Raw genomic sequence first — 6,105 nt, 5'->3', positions numbered from 1 at the left:
AGGTCAGATTATGAGTTCTATATTACTTTGGATGTCAATTTGAAGTGTCTTTCAGCCAGAGAGTGGAAATGCCAAGTCACCTTTCAAATATGCAAGTCTAGAGCTTAGAGGAGCAAAACCATCAGCATTTGGTGGTAAATGCCATGGAACCAGATGAGATCACCTATGGATGGAAGATAGGCCCAGGGATGAAACCTCAGAGCCCTACATTACTTAGTGATCAGAGAGGTGAGATTAAGAAGTACTTCCTTACATCAACATAAAATGCAAAATTATTATCTGAAAAAATTAAATAAAATTATGTGTGGTTTGCTACTAGCTGGTTAAAGATACTCAACAAATTTTAGCTAATTTCTTCCATCTTTTTTTAACCTCTCCCCTTTCAATCACTCCTGCCATCCAAATATAATTAATCTCTTATTCTAAAGAAGTGAACCACTGTATATTCTAAGGAATAAAAAAACTACTAGTCCTTTATCTCAACTTTCATAGGCCCCAACTGAATGTAATAAGCAAGCAAAGATCATACACTAATCGGTCATAACATACCACAACTAGTAATCTCAAGTGACAGGTCTCCTCTCTCCTAAAGATATCTGTTTTTTTCTAATTATTCTAAAGCTTACATTACCAAATTAACACAACTTATATCTAAACTTGTCTTCTTTCATTTTAAAAGGGTAAATTGGAGGCCAACTCCCATGTAACCCACCATTCCCAGCTCTTTGGATCACTAGCAGAGCTCAGAACTGAGCGAAATTATACCACCTTTTTTTTATGCTTGGTACTCGTGCAGAGTTCCCTGCACCCAGCCAGCAACTACAGAACCCTCCTCTGAGAAGGGAAGGCTGAACCCCAGTGAGAAAGAATGAGGCAATGGCAGTTTCCTGTGTCCTTCCGCACACTGCTTCAGAAGATGCCCCTGATTGGACTGGGCACCTAGAAGAGCAATCCTGGCCAGGTAAAAGCAGCTATTAAGTATGCTCTGAGTATACACTACCACTACATTGACTGTGTTGCTGTCTACCTCAATGAGATTGAGATTGAGGAAGCTCTGAAGGAAAATGTTGGATCTGGCAAGGTAGTACCTCAAGAGGAACTGTTTGTGACTTCCAGGCTATGAAATACTGAGAACTACTGTAAGGATGTGGAACCTGACCTCTGGAAGATGCTGGCTGACCTCCAACTGGAGTTTTTGGACCTGTACCTGATACCTCTGAGTGAGGAGATGACCCTGTATAAGAATGCTGATGAGACTATACATTATGGAACCACTGACTGCAAGGAAACATGAAAGGTTCTGGAGGCTCTGGTGGCTAAGGGGCTGGTGCAGGCACTAGGCCTGTCCAACTTCAGCAGTCAGCAGATTGATGATCTACTCAGTGTGGCCTCTGTTCTCCCGGCTGTCTGACAGGTAGAATGCCACCCATATCTTGCTCAGAACAAGTTGATTGCCCACTGCCAAGCACATAGCCTGAACGTGACTACCTACAGACTTCTGAGCTCCTCTGGTTGTGCTTGGCATGATCCTGATGAACCTGTCCTGCCTGAGGAACCAGTGGTCCTGGCACTGCCTGAAAAGTATGGCTGTTCTCCAAACCAAATCTTACTCAGGTAGCAGGTCCAGCAGAAATTGATCTCCATCCCCAAGAATGTCATACCTTCCCCTATCATTCAGAACATCCAGATTTTTAACTTCACCATTATCGAGAGCAGCCTAAAGTCTAGCTGAAAAGAACTTCTATAACTACGGATATATAGAAGAAGCCACATTGAGACTGGTAGGAGGGGCAGAGAGACTGACCAGCTGGTCCCATACCCATATGTAGCAGTTAAAACTTAGGAAAAATATCCCAGCTGTGGAGGTCCCACCAAGAGTAAGAGGATCCAGCTCCACACCAGGGAACCCCAGCCCAGGGTTCCATTGCCAGGAAAAGAAGTCTTGATAACTTCTGGCTGTGAACCCCAGCATGGGTTACAGCAGAGTGAGACGGAGGGCTTCTGGAGTCCTGGGTGTTCCTCTTCAAGGGCCCACACATGGACTTCCTTTCTGCTGGAATCCTTTTTTCTGAGCTCCAGCACTGGAGCAACAGCTCAGAAAGTGAAAGGCATGAGCAATATACAGGAAAGAACTGAATTGTCTGGTTTCAGAGAGATCTGGAGGGGCAGCTTTCTCACAGACAAAAGTGCTAGCAGAGGCCATTATTCTTTTGCTGAGCCTTCCCCCTACAGAGGTAGGTACCATATCTGAGTCTTCATCAACCTAGCTAACACTGTTCACCCTGCCCTTGTGATTCCCTATAACCCTGCCATACCCAATTTTCAGGCACACCCAAGCCATTTCCAGTGGCTTTTCCAGTGGCTTTTACAAACAGCCTGTCTTTGTGCATACTTCAGAGTTTTCTAAAATCTCTGAAAAGTATACAAACCTCAAACATATAGCACCAGGTGTCAGCATGCCCCATCCTTCTAACTAAATAGCCCCAAGCACAGTACTAGTGACAGTCAGCCTTGGTTCACAATTTAGCCTCTCCAAGGCAACTCCAAAGCCAGCAAAAGGGGCAACCATCTACAGATCACTTTCTAGCTCCTACCAGATGGCCCCAGGACAGAGCAAAGGCAGGGCTGACCTTGGCTTGCACCAGAGCACCTTCCAAGAGGCCTCAGAATCAACACATCCAGTGGACAGCTTCAGACCACACCAGAGTACCACCCAAACACTTCTACAAACCACACACTAAGGATGGACTCAGCAGACTCCTGAACCCTGTTAAAGTTAATCCTGCTTTGTAGGGTCAGCCCCTTCACAACAGTTTTTCTACTGTAGTCATGGCCAGCCCTCACAGCCAATCAGCCTGAGGGCCAATTCCCTTCAATTGATGTGTCAACCACAATCAAGGCTAAACTACAACAGGAAACACACAATCCATACAAGGGACACACCTGGAGCACTCAGGTCAGATGAACAGGGTAACTAGACTGCATTAAGCCCACAGGGTACCTACTACCTAATACTACATTGCCAAGATGGAGATATAAAAGAACTGCCTAATGCATAGAAATAAACATAGGGAGGCAGCCAAAATGAGGAGACAAAGAAATACGTCCCAAATGAAAAACAGGATGAAACTCCAGAAAAAGAACTAAACAAAATGGAGGCCAGCAATCTCCCAGATGTAGAGTTCAAAACACAGGCTATAAGGATGCTTAATGATCTCAGTTTCCTAACAAAGAGATAGGAAATATAACAATAAAGATAGAAAACATCAAAAAGAACCAGTAAGAAATGAAGAATAAAATGACTAAGAGGTGAGAGGGGATAATGGGGGGCAAGGGGGGAGGGTTTTCAGGAACATCTATGAAGGACACATGGACAAAACCAAAAGGGGCAGCAGGACCAAGGGTGGAAAGTGGAGATGGCTAGGGTAGGAGGAATGGTAAGGGGGATGGACACAATTGTACTTGAACAGCAATAAAAATATTTAAAAGAAGAAAATTAATTAATTTTACCACTTCCTTGTTAAAAAAAAAACAAAGAATACATTAGAGGGAATAAACAGTAGAGTACATGATGCAGAGGATCAAATCAGCAAATTGGAAGACAAGGTAGCAGAAAACATCCAATAAGAACAACAAAAGAAAAAAGAACCCAAAAAGTGAGGATAGTTTAAGGGACTTCTAAGACAACATTAAGTCTAAAAATGTTCACTTCATAGGGGTACTATAAAGAGAAGTGAGAGACCAAGGAGGTAAAAACTTATTTAAAGAAATAATGATAAAAAATTCCTCTAACCTGGAAAATGAAATACACATACAAGTCCAGGAAGTGCAGAAAACAAAGAACCCAAAGAGGCCCACACCAAAACACATCATAATTAAAATACCAAAAGTTAAAATCAAAGATAATCTTAAAAGCAGCCAGAGAAAAACAGCTAGTTACCTACAAGAGAACTCCCATAAGACTGTCAGCTAATTTCTCAAGTGAAACTTTGCAGGCCTGAAAGGTTTGGCGTGAAATATTTAAAGTAATGATGAGAAAAGATCTACAACCTAGATTACTCTACCCAGCAAGGCTAGCTAGCATTTACAATCGAAGAACAGTTAAAAAGCCTCCCAGAGAAGAAAAAGCTAAAGAAGTTCATCACCACCAAACAAGTACTAAAAGAAATGCTAAAGCGTCTTCCTTAAAAAGAAGACAAAAATTCCAAAATATGAATTATAAAATACATATCTATCAATATATCTATAAACACGTATCTACCAATAAGCCTATCTATCAATAATTACTGTAAATGCAAATGGATTAAATGTGCCAATCAAAAGGTGTGTGGTGACTGAATGGATAACAAAGCAAGACTCTTATATATACTATCTACAAGAAACTCACTTCAGATGGAAAGACACAACAGACTGAAAGTAAGGAGATGGAAAAATATATTTCATGAAAATAGAAACAAAAAATAGCTTGGGTAGCAATACTTATATCAGAAAAAATAGACTTTAAAACAAAGACTCTAACAAGAGACAAAGAAGAACCTAGCAATTCCACTTCTGGGTATTTATCTGAAGAAATGAAAAACACTAATTCAAAAAGACATATGCAGCTGTATGTTCATTGCAGCAGATTTATAATAGCCAAGAAAAGGAACCAACTTAAGTATCTATCTATAGACAAATGGATAAAGAATGGTACATATATATATTCATACAATAGAATATTACTCAGCCATAAAAAGTAATGAAATCTTGCCATCTGCAATAACAGGGATAGCTGTAGAGGGGCTAAGTAAATTGTCAGACAGAAAAAGACTAATACTATGTGATATCGCTTACCATATATGTGGAATCTAAAGAACAATAGAAATGAACAAACAAATCAGAAACAAACTCATGGATACAGAGAACACTTTGATGGTTGCCATATGGGAGGGAGGTTGGTAAATGGGTGAAAAGGGCAAGGGATTAAAATGTGCAAATTGCTAGCTATAAAACAGTCAGAGGGATGTAATGTATAACATAGGGAAATAGTCAATGATATTATAATAATTATGGTACCAAATGGGTACTAGACTTACTGGGGTGATCATTTCATAAGCTATACAAATGCCTCATCACTATGTTCTATACCCAAAACTAATAGTGTATGTCAACTATAATTAAAAGATAAAAATTATTTTTCAAAAGGAATACATCTTCTTTTAATGATTAGTCAAAAAAATTAGCTATCTCTAATACAGCCATCCATCCTGGGTCCTTTGATCAGTTTTATACTGTCTTATTTCAGTAAATTCAACGTTCATGGATCCTCTATGTTACATAAGACACTTGGTCAGGCAATGTAGGATATACAAAGATCTACAAATCCTCACATAATTTACACTTGTACTAGAAAAGAAAAATAAGTACAGATATTCTATCATAGGTTTTTGTAATAAGCATATAAATTAAGAAATATGGAAGTTCAGCATATAAAGAGATTCATTATGCAAGAAAGAGTTAAAGATTTTGTAAAAGAAGATTCACAAGAGTTGGGCCAGATGAGCAGATAGGAAAAGAACATTCTGCATAGAATCATTTCAGCAAAGAGGTCAGGAAAGTACGAGAATGGTTAAGAAACAAGAGAGGTTAATTTGAATATAATAATGTTTGTAAAAGAAAAACAAATGTGTCTAGTGATAATGAGCTTTCATGTACAATTGACTGTGAGTCTGTCATGCCCACAACATAATGATCTTTTTTATTTTCTCATGATCCTGGAAAGCAGGTTTGGAAATTTAACAATGGTGTTTGCCGATGGGAGAATAAAAGAAAGTGAGTCCTGTGTCCTTTTTTTGCTGCCAGACTCTCTCAGCTCTGGCCATGCCACTCCACTCCTGTCCTGGGAGTGAACGCATCCAGAAGCCTAAGTGCCCATGGATATGATGCAGTGCAGAAGCCACACTGGGTTGTTACCTCTCTTGGAAGAACATAGCACATGTACAGGAACATAGTGCTGCCAAAATATTTTTTGAAGAATTGCATGGCAATCCGGAAGTCTAGAAACACACATGCTCCAGAAGAACGGAGGACCCAAATCATAAAAGTGACTTAATATCATTCTAAGGT

The 6,105-nt window shown here is 39.9% G+C and overlaps 1 pseudogene; it reads left to right on the top strand.

The window, feature by feature from the left end:
- The first annotated feature begins 876 nt into the window (after window positions 1-876).
- Window positions 877-1,732, top strand: LOC123824249 (annotated as a pseudogene).
- The last annotated feature ends 4,373 nt before the right edge of the window (window positions 1,733-6,105 follow it).

The sequence above is a fragment of the Phyllostomus hastatus genome, unplaced genomic scaffold (genome assembly GCF_019186645.2).
Source record: "Phyllostomus hastatus isolate PE091 unplaced genomic scaffold, TTU_PhHast_1.1 phas_contig_118, whole genome shotgun sequence".
Classification (NCBI taxonomy): domain Eukaryota; kingdom Metazoa; phylum Chordata; class Mammalia; order Chiroptera; family Phyllostomidae; genus Phyllostomus; species Phyllostomus hastatus.
The sequence above is the reverse complement of the archived record's forward strand: the minus strand, read 5'-3'. Positions and strand labels throughout refer to the sequence as shown.